This window comes from Eublepharis macularius, chromosome 2, assembly GCF_028583425.1.
Source record: "Eublepharis macularius isolate TG4126 chromosome 2, MPM_Emac_v1.0, whole genome shotgun sequence".
Taxonomy (NCBI): Eukaryota; Metazoa; Chordata; class Lepidosauria; order Squamata; family Eublepharidae; genus Eublepharis; species Eublepharis macularius.
This window is the reverse complement of record NC_072791.1, coordinates 234,432,836-234,447,519: the sequence shown is the minus strand read 5'-3', so window position 1 is coordinate 234,447,519 and position 14,684 is coordinate 234,432,836. Positions and strand designations below refer to the sequence as shown.

The following is a 14,684-nucleotide window of genomic DNA, read 5'->3' as shown; positions in this document are numbered from 1 at the left end:
GCCGCGGCATGATGGGAGCTGTAGTCCCAAGGCCGGCCGCGCTCTCCGGGAGCCATCTTGTGCCCGGGCGCCCTGCCGTCCCGCGGCCGCCGGAGGAGGGAGCTGAGGAGGCCGCTGCCCGCCGCAGCCGGAGCCGCAGCCGGGGGAGCTGGAGCGGGAGGCGGCCTGCGCCCGGAGCGGGTAAGGGCTGCCGGCGGGGAGGGGCGCGAAGGCCTGCTGCCTCTCCTGCCAGACGCGTGGGTCCAGGCAGGGCGGAGGGGCGCCGTAACGTGTGAAGGGGGCGAGCGGGCGCGTACCCGGGTCGCGGCCGCCGCTCGAGGCTGCTCCCGCGCCTTTGCCTCCAGGGGCCGCGGCGCGCCCGTCTTCCTCCGGGCCTTCGCGGCCGCCCTCCCCGCCCAGGCTCGGGCGGCAAGAGAGGCTTTCCCGGGCGCCCCCGCGGAGACCCGCCTCTTGGCCCCGGGAGGCGCGGCGCGGCGCGCTTTCCCCTTCCGCGCGGCCCCCGAGCCCGCCGGGTCCCGCCGCGGAGCTGCCTGCAGCGGCGCCGAGAGGGGATCGTGGCAGGCCGCGGGGCGGCCCCCCCCCCCCAATGCCGGCGGCGCAGCCTTCGGGGGAAGCGGCTGGGGAAGGAACCGGCGAGTAAAACGACCGCGAGGGGGGAAGGGCGCCGCGGGACCCTCCCGGCAGCGGACCCCGCAGTTCGCCCGGGCCGAGCCCGCGGGTGGCTGCGGGGAAGGCGGCTCTTGGCCGGCCCCCGAGGGCGCCCGCCCCCCCCCCCGACTCCCGCCCTGCCTCCTCAGGCGGCTCGTCGGTGCCAGGCGGGGGCGGGGGCCGTATTCGCGGGTGAGAAGCGGCAGGGGCGCCGCGGAGGCGTCGGGGACCGCAGACTTCACCCCTAGGTTGCCTTTCGTATATTAGCTGCTGCTTTCGATATGCACTCCTCTGCACCCCCGTGTTGTCTCATGTCAGCCCTAGAACTGCTTATGTTCTGCTTCAGTATTTCTTCTACTCTGTATTGGATTCTTGCTGATGCTTTGTCTTTTAAACTTGTATCTATTTACCCTATGGCATTGTTTATGGAAATGTCCTTGATACCGTATGGAAAAGTTCTTGATACTGATTGTACTAATCTCATACTGTGTAATCCGCCTTGAGTCTGAGAGAGAAAAGCGGACTATAAATGAATGAATGAATGAATGAATGAATGAATGAATGAATCACATATTTATTTATTAAAATTTATTTATAGTCTGGCTTTCTTACGGAGATTCAAACCAGATTACACGCTGTGAGTCCGTACTATCAGATTTCAGAGACGTTTCTATAAACGATGTTATAGGGTACAGCAACAGGTAAGATTAGGCTCTCAGTAGCACACAGAGTGTTTTATTGATGGTATTTCATTATGCTCACAAGACGCCGTGAACTGCAGGAGGAAAAGGTACCAGGAGGAGGAAGACATAAAGACTCCAGTTATATCAGAGGAAGTTATAACTCGGGACTCTGTACCTCCCCCTCCCCCTCCTACTTTTTCCTTCGGCAATATCTAACTCTGATCTAACCCGTCCGTTGCAGTTCATGGTAAAGATGCGAGTGCCCAGTGAGCCCCCAGCCATTAAGGGGGTCTAATCCACGTAGGGTGCGGCCTGTCAGACCATTTGCTTCATACCTGTTCCCTCTGGGTCAGCGGAGCAGCCCGAGGGTAGGTGATAAGCCATTGCGCGTATGTTGAACCGCAGGGTTTGAGCGCAGTGGCACTCTAGAGACCAAGAGGATTTTCAGAGTGTGTAAGTTTTCAAGAGTCAGAGCTCCCTTCTTCAGACACCTGAAGATGTTGAAAGTGTGCTCTTTGCTACACTATTGTGGTGTAGTGGTTAGAGTGTGAGACCAGGATCGGGGGGAGGCCCAGGTTCAAGTCCCCGCTCGGCCACAGAAGCTCGCTGGGTGACTGGTGTCTCCCTCTCTCTCTCTCTCTCAGCCTAACAGGGCTGTGGCGACGATAAAAGGAAGGAGAAGAGAAAAATGGAAGCCACTTTGGCAGCCACTTTATGCGGGGGCATAAATGAAGTAAGCAAACAAAATAAAAATAAGTAAGATATTGCACGTAGAAATGCTTGAAACAATAGAAGTAAAGGATATTTTTATTGCTTAATGAAACAGTAGTAGTTGATGTATTGTCGAAGGCTTTCACAGCTGGAGAACGATTGTTGTTGTGGGTTTTCCGGGCTGTATTGCTGTGGTCTTGGCATTGTAGTTCCTTACGTTTCGCCAGCAGCTGTAACTGGCATCTTCAGAGGTGTAGCACCAAAAGACAGGGATCTCTCAGTGTCACAGTGTGGAAAAGAAGTTGGCGGGTAATTTATATCTACTCAGGAAGGTAGGGTTGGGCTGAGTCATCCTGTAAGAGTTTTCCAGGGTGTGGAATGCTAATGGGGGGAGGCTTTACTGTATCCTGAAGAGGTTCTTTTGCATATGGATTGGTGTTTGATATGCTAATCTTCTCTGCAGGGCTATTGTCGGGTATAGAGTATTTTGTTAGCCTGGTATTTTTCAGGACTGGAAACCATGCTCTATTCATTCCTAAGGTCTCTTCTTTCCTGTTGAAATTGTGCTTATGCACAATTGCACTCTCAAAGCAAGAAAGTGGCCCAGGTGCAGTTAATCAGCAGAGGCTGTGCCTGTCTCAGCAAACAGGCCTGGTCAAATATCTTACAGGCATGAAGCCTGAACCAAAGTTTTACTCTGTACTTGGTGGAACAAGGCCTGCTCCTTACGGTGAGTCACAACAAGGATAAAACAGTAGGTATAAATATAAATACATTTACAGCAATAAAACCACTTCAAACCACAGTACCACAAAAGTTGCGGCTCATTCTGTTCGTCCCTGCCAAAAACCACACAGAGGAGGGGGTTTCAGCTGTTCTGGTCAGATCTTCTCACGAGAGAGGGTGTGTAAGGTAACTACGCAACTCCCCATCCCCTTAGTAGGAGACCGGTGGGGAAGTTTATCAGATGGATACCAGACCAGCCTCAACCATAAGCCTGGTGAAACATCTTAGTCTTGCAGGCCCACCAAAAGGATAAAAGATCTTGGCGGGTCCGAGTATCGACAGACTGAGCGTTCCACCAGGTTGGGGCCAGGACCGAAAAGGCCCTGTCCCTGGTCGAGGGCAGTTGAGACTCCCTGGGGTCAGGAACCACCAGTCAATGTTTATCTGCTGATCTGAGTCCTCTCCAGGGTACATATGATGCCCCACAGGTCCCACAAATATGCTGATCCCAGTCTGTTAAGGGCTTTATAGGTCAAAACCGTAACCCTGATCTGGGACTCCATGGGAAAGAATTAAACGTATTAAACTGATTAAACTGAATTAAACTGATCTGTATAGTAGCAGAGGGAGAGAGAATGTAAATGCGACGATCGTGGTTGGCGCAAGAGTTTGTTCATCCCAGCAGCATCGTTTTTGTCTTGGGCAGCCTGTCCTGTGGATGCTGCTTGGGGGGGTCCTTTTGATTTCAGTGGTCCATGTTGGCAGAGAAGATTGCTTACCTTACAGCACTGCTTCTTAGACCTGATGAAGTCTAAACTTAGTGTAGTTTTGGGGACCTACTTGCATATTATTTCATGCTACTTTTCCCCTCTCAAACCACTGTTAACTCTGGGCAAGTTCTTATTTTTTCATCTGTATTTCTAAATATATAGCCTTACTGAGAGTTAGACTGTATTTAATGGACATTTGTCCCTTAGCTTACTCTCTTGCTGTTTCTCCCCAGCAAGAGATCCACCTACAAGAGAGCTGTGATCTCTTCTAGGTCCCAACCCACCGTTTGAGAGCCATTGCCTTAATTTAATCCTATGTCGATTGACTGTACTCTTAGTCCATGGGTTTCAGAGGGTTGAATCTGGAGAAACTCTGCATAGGATTGTACAGTTGAATTATCAGTTTGTGGCTCTTCCAAATCCGAGGATGTTTTTTCGCCAAACCGGATTCTGTTTGCTTGTTTTTGAGAAATAGCACATGCGTGTTTGCTTCTGCCACTGGGGTGATATCAGTTCCTGGTGAAGGCACAAGGCTTAGAGCCAGGCAGGCTGTGGTGGGGTGGTGGTGGTGGTCAGTGTTACTACTTCAGAATTAATAAATATTGAAGGGTTCGATAGAGGATGTTATACCATAGTGAGAACCAAACGTCTGTGGTTCCGGGTAGAAACGTAACTCTTTTGGTATGCTGGGAACTGTTTTCAAGCCTTCTAAAATGAGTGCATTTAGCCAAATGTTAACAGTTTGAAACTGTAAACAAGGGGTGCTTATTTGGTAATTAAATGCTGTCCCATCCTAAGAACTTTTGGGCTGTTAATTGTATAGTTATAGTAATATTATATTGATAGTCTTTGGTAGTAGGAACTGATTAATACGCAGTTTTTTTCCAGATACAGTGCAGGGAAAATACCTAGGCACAAATCCTCGGACCCGTTTGCTCTTTTTATTGTGACCACTCCTTTCAGGGGGAGGGGCTGTGCTCAGTCGTAGTAGAGCATCTCCTTGGCATGCGGGAAGTCCGTCTCTTCAGGCTCCGGCATCTCCAGCTAAAACAACGACAAGGATGGGTCTTGCAGGGGCTGTGAACGAATTCTCCCTGGGACCCTGGAGGGCTGCTGCCGGTCAGGAATGACTGGCCGTGATAGAGAGAGCATAAGGCAGGCCCTGCGCTCAGCAGTCTCGGGCCAGTGGCCATCTGTCGGTTTGACCTGCTTCACCGGCTGTTGTGAGGATAAAACAGGGTTGGGGTGAGAGACCCCCGGGTACGTCATCCCCCCTCCCCCAGTGTCTGTGGTGGAGGGGTGGGATACGTGTGCAAGGAAACCAACGGCTGGGGAGCTAGAATTGCACGGACCCTCGTTTGACCCTGAGAGAGACGCTTTCCAGCATGAAGTTCTTACTGTAAACACTCCTTTTTCTTGAACTGTGCTATAGGCTGTGTCATGAAGACTTGACAAATGGTTTAATATTTTTAAATATTCTAGAATTGCGCTCTAGAATAGATAGTGAATAAAGCGTTTAGGAGATAGCACTGTGCAGGTTCCTTGCAGATGGACTGCTGTTTTGAAGAGTTGAATTTTGGCAGCCAGTAAAAATAGGCTTGGCTCACTCAGCACAGAGAGCCTGAAAATAACTCTGGCGCGTGACATGCAGTCAAGTATTTCCTCTGAGCCGCGGGAGCATCCCCTCATCGCTTGGTCTTCTTTGTCTGCTGCGTTGTGTTTGTTTCCCTGTCCTCACACTAAACATTTCTTTGCAAATGTTTCCTTCCACTTCAGTCTGGATGCTAGTTATATATTCATATTACCCTGATAAGTCAGTGAACTGTAGAAGTGCTGGAAAGCAGGTTGAAATGGAAGTTTTCTGGGCTATTGGCTGCCTTTGACTTCCCAAACACATGTTGCCTGGACAGGTGTTTGTTTTATTTATTTATTTGTTTGCTATTGTATTTCTAGTCCATCTTTTTCACTGACTCAAAGCAGATTGATTATACAGTGTAAGTCAGAGTGGCTGTCTGAAGCCCCTGAATGAAGCAGCCTTGAAAAATTTGCTGCTCAGCATACAACTGATGTTTAGAATCCGAAGTATAATGCTTGGATTTTCCCCCTAGCTTTTAAATTTAATTCTTTTTATTAATATATTGATACCCCACGTTTCTTCTTGGCTGAAGGCAGCACCTGGAGTCTTGTATTACTAGAAAGGAACTAACTTAAAGCTTTTCCTTCAGTTAAAGTAGTCTTGTGAAAATTCATATAAAATTTATTACTCTGTTCCTGTTCCTCCTATTAGTTTTGTTTCCCCCAAAATGAAACCTTTTGTAAATCTTGCCTGAACATCTCTATGACGGTGCCTTAGCCTACCACATTGCTGCTTCGGATCGTGGCCCTTTCCTGCCAAGCACTCATGTTTGTATTCAGAATTCTGTATTTTGTTAAAGATACTGCAGCAGTCTGCTTGGTTAGCCTGTCCAAAGAAATGCTTGTTGTAACTAGAGAATTGCGAGAGAGTCGAGGTTATTGTATGCGAAAGGAAAACTAAGGTCCTTGATAATTAAATTAGTAGTGTGCTGCTAAATAGAGTTCTAGAATGGCTCTTAGAAGCTTCCTGAATTTTCCCTCTGCATTCATTGATGTTTTATCCTGAAGACACTGCCCGTTTCTGCTTCATTTTACTGATGAGTTCTTTTGCCTTGTATTTATAGCTCTGCAAAAATTCTTAGAATTGGAACAATTAATTTGGAAAGACTCTTAATATTTGTTTAGAGTGGGATTGAAGCTCCTTCATAAAACGTGTGCCGTTTTATGTGCTATTCTATAACTCTGATGGCGGAAGAAATTTTGCAAAATCTTTTTCATCAGTTCCCTTGAGAAATCACGTCTCACTAGGTTTGTCCTATAGTTCTTGAAATGGAAGGGGATCTCTCTCCTATGGGAACCTGGGATGCTCTTAGGCACAGTAATTTATATACTAAGAAACCAAATTAAAGAGAAACTAAACATTTTGTACAAGTGGTCTGTATAAATCAGAGTTCAGTCTACAAAGGGGCTTGCACACCAGTGTTAACAACAAAACCATGGAGTCAAGACTGACTTCTATAAGAAAAAATAATGTGACGAAACTTCACAAATTAAAATATTCACAGTTAACAGTTGGAAAGTGCATATATACGAGGCGTGTTTGTGGCAGCTGTTCAGTCACATAGCTGTGAAAAAGTCAGAGGCAGTGGTGAATCTGTTATGACAGCTGTCTAGAAGTAGGATTGTCGGAGAACCAGATGGTGGTGGAGAAGAAATAGCATTATGCCTAACTTCCGGGTTTTCTAATTTTAACGAACAGATGAGAAGGTAAACCAAAGTGAAAAAACCTATAACTCAAACTCTTTTGTTGTTGTTTTGAGATGCCAGTATAAACAAAAGCTTTTGATGCTCCAGTATTATCTTACACATGTTTCAATTTATTTATTTTTTATAATTATTTATTGATGTCATTTATAGTTTGCTTTTCTCACTGAGACTCAAGGAGGATTACATTGTGTGAGATTAGTACAATCAGTATCAAGGACATTTCCATACAGTGTCAAGGACATTTCCGTAAACAATGCCATAGGGTAAATGAATACAAGTTTACAAAGATACAGCATTAGCAAGGATCCAATATGGGGTTGAAGAATTGCTGAAACAGAACATAATCAATTCTAGGACTGACATTAGACAATATGAAGCACTGGTAGTATATAGGAGTCCATGTTTCAAGCAACAGATATATGTAAGGCAACATAATGGTGAAGTCTATGGTCCCTAACTCCTTAGCGAAGCATCTGAGACCCCCTCCCTACAATACCGTCCTCCTATCTGAGTAAAAAGTCTATTTGAATAATTAAGTTTTGCATCATTTGTGGAAAGCCAAGAGGGTGGGGGCTCTCCTGACTTCCTCAGACAGGCTATTCCACAGGATAGGGGCCAACACGGAGAAAGCCCCTGTATAGGCTGCTCCTGACTTCACCCGTGTGTAGCCTGGCACCTGCAAGGGACCTTGTTCAGATGAGCGAAGCTGCTGTGGAGGGACACAGGGAGGGAGGCGGTCCCATAGGTATGCTGGACCAAGGCCGTGAAGAGCCTTGTATTTGATAGCTAACACCTTAAACTGAGCACTGTAACTGATGGGTAGCCAATGGAGTGACTGCCAGATGGGAGTGATGTTCATGCTCCCGCTCACTCCTAACAGTTGAGCTGCAGCATTTTGCACTAATTGGAGCCTCCTAGTTAACTTAGATGGTAGACCAATGTATAGTGCATTACAGTAGTCAAGTTTTGATGTTACCATAGCATGGATCTAGGCGGCCAGGTTGGCCGTGTCAAGATAAGAAGTCATCTTCCAGCCTAGACTGGGGTTGTAGAAAGCATTTTTTGCGGCTGCCTTAACTTGTTTTTCTAGTAGTAGCACTGGATCCAGTATTACCCCTAGTCTCTTAACCGAGTCTGCAAGGGTCAGATGAACTCCATCCAAAGTGGGGAGTACAATGTCTTTCAAGATCTCTGACTTCCCAACAAGCATCACTTCAGTCTTGTCTGGGTTCAATTTCAGTTTGTTATTTTTCAGCCATTTCACCATGGCTATCAGGGCAGCGATCTAAGATTTCTACTGCATCCTGCAGGGACGTGGATAGCAAGACATAGAGTTGGGTGTTGTCCGCATATTGATGACATCCAGCTCCATAGCTGTGAATGAGTTCTCCTAAAGGTTGCACATAGATGTTGAATAACATGGGAGATAAGATTGCACCCTGTGGAACCTCACAAGATAATTCCCATTCTGGGGATAGCCGATCTCCAACGGCAACCCTTTGAGTCCGTTCCATGAGAAACTATTTAAAACAGTCCAGGGCACATCCTTTGATGCCCACTTCTGTCTCTAGATGCCCCAACCGGATGGCCTGGTCTGCTGTGTCAAAGGCTGCAGACAGATCCAGGAGGAGCGATAAGGAGGCGTGGCCTTTGTCCATATTCAGACGGAGATCATCCACTAATACACAGTATATCAGGGGGAGGTCTGTATGTAAATGCCAAAGGAAGGGGACAACTCCCAAACAGACCCAATTCCTGCAAAACCTCTTGTACCACAGGCAAGGATTATCCGGATCAATGTACACTCAAAGAATCCACATCTTCATTCTTTCCATTTCATCTTTATTCTTCTTATTTTCAGGGTAACCATTCAACCCACAATACGTTATGCAGTGAAATCATCCTGCCGTGCCGCCCCGAAGGGAGCTCCCGGCGGGAGATTGGCAACGGGCTCGCCAGCCTCAGGTTTTCCCGTTTCGCCACAACCGCTTCTTCACGGCCTTTCCAGCTGCCTAAGAAGTATAATTACATAACAAATAAACTTTTAAATTCCATAACCACCTGTCTGTGCTTGTTTTAAACTCATAATACTAACTGGTAATATACACAAATAAATACACTTGTCATAAACATTTGTAATTTCTATAGATACAATATTGTTATAACAAACAACGAGCCCGTTGGCTTGCCCGTTGCCAATCTCCCGCCGGGAGCTCCCTTCGGGGCGGCACGGCAGGATGATTTCACTGCATAATGTATTGTGGGTTGAATGGTTACCCTGAAAATAAGAAGAATAAAGATGAAATGGAAAGAATGAAGATGTGGATTCTTTGAGTGTACATTGATCCGAATACTTGCCTGTGGTACAAGAGGTTTTGCAGGAATTGGGTCTGTTTGGGAGTTGTCCCCTTCCTTTTCATCATCTACTAATGCTACTAGTGCTGTCTCTGTTCCATGCCCTGGTCTGAATCCAGACTGGAAAGGGTCCAGAGCGCTAGAGTTTCCCAAGAAGATCTGGAGTTGGTCAGCTACTGCTCTGTCAATTAATTTTCCCAGAAAGGGCAGATTAGAGACTGGGCGATAATTAGCCACATCAGTTTTGTCTAGGGATGTTTTTTTAATTAGCGGACAGATAACTGCCTGTTTGAGTGGCCGGGGGAAGGTGCCCTGAGTTAGCAATTGATTTATAATAGATCTCAGTGGTTCACTTATGTGATCTTTACTTGATTTTAACAACCAAGATGGGCAAGGATCAAGCGCACAACTAGTGGCTTTCATAGATGCCAGGATCCTGTTAAGGTCTGTCATTGTAGTTGGTTCAAAGCAGTCCAGATGTAGGTCAGATGGTGTATTAAGCATTTCTTCTATCTTGCTCGCATTGCGGCTAGCATCTAGATCAGAGTGTATTTGTGCTATTTTATCAGCAAAAAACTTAGCAAAGGCGTCGCAGCTAATTGTCTGTTCTTGGAACTGTGAAGGTTCAGATTTTGGGATTAGAAGGTGTCTGGATACCCTGAACAACAGGGACGGTCGTGAACTAGCCAACGCAATGGTTGCCAAGAAGTAACGTTTCTTTGCCGCTTTCATTTCTGCTTCATAGGTCCTCCAGTGTGTTCTGTAGCAAGTTCTATCAGCTTCCGTGCGAGTTTTATGTCAGTGTCCTTCTTCCCCCCCCCTTTTTTCTTTTTTAATAATTTTTATTGGATGGGTCAATACAATCAGATTAAAATACATGTACAATTCATTTAATTTCCCACAGCTATATTTCCCCACCCCCTCCCCTCCCCCTTTTCCATATTGACTTCCAGCAGCACTCCAACCCCCCATTATTATTATCACATTATTTCTATACTATAGTTGTTCTTGTCTCGTTATTGGTAAAGATCTTAACTATATCTTATCTTACTTAATATCTTTAAAACCCTTCAAAAGACCATAATTGTCCCTTAACATCCCATCTCTTTTCCATATATTTTTTTAGTTTTTTCCAATCTTCCAAAAATCTTTTCGTATCTTGATCTTCCAAATTTCTTGTTATGCCAGTGTCTTTGTAGACGTCTTCCGGCCCTCTTCAGGTCAGCCAGCTCTGTGGTAAACCACGGTGCCTACTTCCGTCCCAAGGGCCACAGGGGGTTGACAAGGAGCAATGGTGTCAATAGCTTCAAGGAACTTTGCGTTCCACACGCCTACAGCAGCTTCTGTGGAGCGTGCGTCTGGAATGCATCTGGAATTCTAAAATCCCCCAAGGCCTAGGTCAATGAGCCTTTGTGGGTGAATCATTTTAACCGGGCCCCCTATTTTTCAGGGTGTTGGGGCCATAGTCACTTTTGTCTTCAGCAGATGATGATCTGACTGTGGTTCAGGCCAAGTTTCTAATGTTGAAATAAGACTTTCCCTCAGAGGCTCAGTGCAAAGTATTAAGTCTAGTGTGTGGCCTCTTTCATGTGTAGGGCCTGACACTACTTGTGAGGGGCCCAGGTTTGCCAGGGAAGCTATAAATTCCTGAGCCGGGCCTGACTTTGAACACTCAGCATGGATGTTGAAGTCTCCCAGAACAGTAAGTCCAGGTGTCTCCAACGCCATGTCTGCCAGCAGCTCTGCCAGCTCCGAAAGGGGGCTTATGGGGGAGCTGGGTGGTCTGTGAACGAGCAGGACTCCCAGTCTGTCTTTCGTTCCCAGAGACAGGGACACGCAGTCGGTACTAGCTATAGCTTGTACTGGAGCTCTGCGGAAGTTGAAGGGCTTGCGAAGAATAATAGTCGCAACTCCTCCGCCCCGGCTGCCATAGCGAGGTTGGTGTAGGACTGCATAGCCAGGGGGAGTCAGTAGGGAAAGACACACCTTGTCATGTTCCTGCACCCAAGTCTCTGTCAGGCAAGCCACATCAATTTTCTCACCCTGCAATATCCCAGCAGCAACGCATGAAACCTTGTTCCTAACAGATCTGGCATTGCATAGTATTAGTGTAGCAGGGGAGATGGAAGTGGCCCCATTGTCAGTAGGGGGAATACTAGAAAGGTTGGATAAGCAGCGAGCGTTACTGCTTGATGTTGGGTGCCTTTGGTAAGTCCTACTCCCATATTTACCAGCTCCCAACTGAATAGTAAATTTGCCAGACATTTTCACCAAGCAAGTAAGTAGTAAGGATTGGACACCACAACCGCGTGCTGGAGTATTAAACATACCAGTGGTCTTGACTCAGACAACTGACTAGGGCTACAATCATGGTATAGTTAAGCAAACAGTCTCAAATTGGTGTTGCAGCCATCCCAGGAACAGTTCATGACATAGAGATGTTCTTCCTGTCCTCTTGCGTCCTTCACAGAATCATAGAGTTGGAAGGGGCCATACGGACCATCTAGTCCAACCCCCTGCCCAGTGCAGGATCAGCCTGAAGCATCTCTGAAGCATCTCTTCACGAAGGTGAAGCGCCTTCACCTCGTGTAGTCGATGGTTGCTCCCTGGCTGCGTGCCCCAGGCTAAGAGCCCACGAGCCACGTGCCCTTATGCTCTCGCTCCTCGGCTCGCACATGGTAGTCACAATGTGCAACTACAAGCTTTGTTTGGCAAAACCTATAATAATAATCGTAGCGTGTTGATGTGCTGCTCCAGACAGATGTACAGCTCAGAGCAGTGGGCAAGGTCAGTGTTGTTGTTGTTATCCTCATAATATAGCTGGGGCTGAGAAGAGTGGGGCTTACCTAAGGCCACTTGCTGAGCTCAGGGCAGGAGTGGGATTCAAAGCCACAGAGAGCGCCAACATCAGTCACAAACGAGTAAAAAGGCAAGCTGGAATAGATACTTCTTAAGATAATGGGACTGTGAGGTTGATTGCTATTGCTGGGATGTAAGAATTTTGTTTAAATGGACGTGTGCCGTGAGAACATACAACACACGCACCCTTTTCTGGAATACGGAGGGTTTGGGGCAATTTCATCACTTGAAGCTTCAGTGATACCTGGGGGGGGGGGTATGAAATGTCAGAAAAACTCCATCGAACGAAACAAGAGGTCTGTAGATGGGAGTGAGCAAGTAAGTGGAGATGCTCATATTCACTGTAAAGCTTAATGGAAAGAGGAAGGGCAGCAAATATGGGAGGGGGTTGGCTGGACAATAGCCAGGCGGATGGTGTATCGCACAAAAGTCAGTGCCTGTTTAACTGCTGGCTTTACATAAAAAGACAGAAGTGAAGTGCTAGTTAATGCCAGATGCAGGATGAGTTAAGGACAGTGCAAGATATTTGTGGTACGTTTAGCTACAAATAACATGCAAAACAGCTGATGTAAACATTGCTTTACTGTGATGTGGGGTGAGGAGCACAACCTTGCAGAAGCAAAGAGTAAATTTCAAAAATTATTAAAGGATTTTTAGATCAAAGGAGATGTAACAGCTATGGAAAAATCTCAGGATATAAAATAAATGAAAACGAATTTTTGATATCTTTATGGTTTGTTTTGCTTGTTTCGCTGATTTTTGTTAGAACTTTTTGTATGATAGATGTATTACATTTTATTTATATTCTTTACTCACTATAATAAAAATATTTTAAAATCTTATCTATTCTTTCCGTATAAATATCTGCAGATTGCTCGCAATAGGATAAATAACAGTAGAACAACACAGTAAAATGACAATAGCAGCAAAACCAGATAAAAAAGGAATTAAAGAAAAAGGAACATCCAATTAAAAATGGTAGTCAAGACCTTGAAATACCATGGTATGAAAAGAAAGAAGAGTTTTTTTAAAGCCGTGGTAGCCAAAAATTCAAAATGGCTGATCAAACTTTGTAAGGGGAGAAGAGTGTCTGAAGGGAATTGTTTCTAAGTATCTTTGCTTTGTATCTAGAAGGTTGGATACCAGGCGAGCTTAAAATTGGGAGAAAGTGCCCCAGCTGCTATGGGAAGGGCCTTGGTGCTCAGCTGCCTGACTCCTGACAGTGGAGGTGTGGACCACAGGGCCTCCGGAGGTCTTGCTTTCCAGGCCAGAGCCCTCACAGGGGTGCCCTGTTTCCAAAGATGTGGAGAGTGTTGTAAGTAATAAACTTTTGTCCTGAAGCAAACTGGCCACCAATGCATTTTTTTAAAACTAGCAACATACATTTCTGTAATTCACACCTGCTAGCTGCGTAGCCATCAGATTTAGGATCAGTTGAAGCTTCCAAACAGTCTTTAAGAAACAATTCCACTCACAGTACAGCGTGGATGTAAACGGCGCATGGAGGACAGTGGCCAAACTCCCCTTCAACTTTTTGTCACGTAAAGTTTGTAACAATTGAGAAATGAAGTGGGTTCTCAAACAATCCTGTTGTCGTTCTTGGGGCTAGGGCTGGTGCCACGAATCAGATACAGCGTTTCTTGTTCTCATTAACATGATGAAGAAAAGTGGGAGTACCTCATATGGTGGAGGCTCATTTTAGCTCACGTTGCCGAGCCTTCCACCGGTCTCCTTCTACAAGGGGTACGGAGAGTCCACTCACGCTGGTTGCCCCATAAGGGGTTCAGTATTTTATCGTTTGCTGTTTTATGATCGATTTTAAGTTGTATTTTAATCAATGTTGTACCTTGCCCTGAGCCCGCTTGCGGGGAGGGTGGGTTAAAAATAAATAAATAAATAGATTTGCATAATCTCTCCCCAGTCCTGGGGATTCTGTTTCCCCGTTTCAGCATAGCGAGTGAACCCCTCAGTGAGCAGGAACTGAAGCTGGATTTCCTGGATCCAAGGCCAAATTCTGCCCAGTACGCTCTGCCAACCCAGCTCAGGCTTACTGGGTGCTCTCTGCTTCCCGCACACATGTCCCCTCCCTCTAACGTGGTATTTTCAGGTGGGTGGCTGTGTTGATCTGCGGTAGTAGAACAGCAAGATTCCAGTCCAGTAGTACCTTAGACCCCAACACCATTTTAGTGTAATTTTATCTCTCTGCCAGGCAAACTAACCATGATTAGCTCTCTAAATCTTGTCTACAGGTTCTGGATAGAGTTTTGGACTGAGACGGAGGAAATCCAAGTTCAGACTCCCTGTTGGCTGTGAAGTTGTGGGTGGGGGTAGGTGATCGCAGCCTAGTTTAGCTCTGTTCTTAAAATATGAGTCCCCGAGTCCCTTGGAGGAACAGCAGTCCAAGTGACAGGTAAAATTAAGAAATGATATCTAGAATTAGGTTTGTAGTGCTCTTGGTAACTTTGTACATTTAAAAAATTATTAAAATATTAGTCTTGGATAAATTTGACATCAATTTAAAGTAGATATTTAAGTTTTAAAAAATTAGACTGTTTACTTTGGGAAGCTATAAGTGATGACAGACTCACAC

At 46.1% G+C, this 14,684-nt stretch overlaps 1 protein-coding gene across 5 annotated transcripts in view; it reads left to right on the top strand.

Moving 5' to 3' along the window:
• Nucleotides 1-48: 48 nt before the first annotated feature.
• TRAK2 (trafficking kinesin protein 2) overlaps nt 49-14,684 on the top strand; it is a 51,856-nt gene continuing 37,220 nt past the window's right edge. For 4 of the 5 annotated variants that reach the window (XR_008596498.1, XM_054970714.1, XM_054970711.1 and 1 more), the window contains exons 1-2: nt 49-180; nt 1,976-2,064. The gene's annotated coding sequence lies outside the window, so the exon portion shown is untranslated. The remainder of the gene's footprint in view (nt 181-1,975; nt 2,065-14,684) is intronic. The other variant, XM_054970713.1, reaches the window with a different exon arrangement.